Consider the following 1,054-nt stretch of genomic DNA (forward strand, 5'->3'; position numbering starts at 1 on the left):
TCAGCGTGACTAAGAGGAAGAGTAGGCAGGGAGCAGATGATGAATACAAAAGGACTGGTGATCTGAGGGGCATTTTCTTAATGCGAGAAGTGCAATAGGTAAGGCAGGTGAATTTAGGGTTTTGATTAGTACCTGGGCGTATGATGTTATTGCTATTAATGAGACTTGGTTGATGGAAGGGCTAGATTGTCAACTAAATATCCCAGGGGATATCAATGCTTCAGCCAGGATAGAGAGGGTGGTAAAAGTGGTGGAGGAGTTACATTACTGGTCAGAGAATATATCACAGCTGTGCTGAAGGAGGGCACTCTGGAGGACTCGAGCAGTGAGGCAATATGGGCAGAGCTCAGAAATAGAAGGGTGCGGTAACAATGTTGGGGCTGTACCAGTGAGTGAGAGATAGAGGTACAAATATGTAAACAGATTATGGAAAGATGTAGATTGAGGATAGTCAACATGGTTTTGTAAAGGATAAACTAAACTTATTGAATTGGTTGATGTGGTGTATATTGATTAGATTAGATTAGATTAGATTACTTACAGTGTGGAAACAGGCCCTTCGGCCCAACAAGTCCACACCGCCCCGCCGAAGCGCAACCCACCCATACCCCTACATCTACCCCTTACCTAACACTACGGGCAATTTAGCATGGCCAGTTCACCTGATCTGCACATCTTTGGACTGTGGGAGGAAACCGGAGCACCCGGAGGAAACCCACGCAGACACGGGGAGAACGTGTAAACTCCACACAGTCAGTCGCCTGAGGCGGGAATTGAACCCTGTCTCTGGCGCTGTGAGGCAGCAGTGCTAACCACTGTGCCCAATATTGATTTCAGTAATGCATTTAGACCATAAGACATAGGAGTGAAAGTAAGGCCATTTGGCCCAACAAGTCCACTCTGCTATTTAATCATGGCTGATGGGCATTTCAACTCCACTTAGCCGCACTGTCCCCATATCCTTTAATTCCGTACAAGAAGGATTCCTTACAAGAAAGATCAAGAATTTATCAATCTCTGCCTTGAAGACATTTAACATCCCAGCCTCCACTGT

Source organism: Chiloscyllium punctatum, chromosome 1 (genome assembly GCF_047496795.1).
Source record: "Chiloscyllium punctatum isolate Juve2018m chromosome 1, sChiPun1.3, whole genome shotgun sequence".
In the NCBI taxonomy this organism is placed as follows: Eukaryota; Metazoa; Chordata; class Chondrichthyes; order Orectolobiformes; family Hemiscylliidae; genus Chiloscyllium; species Chiloscyllium punctatum.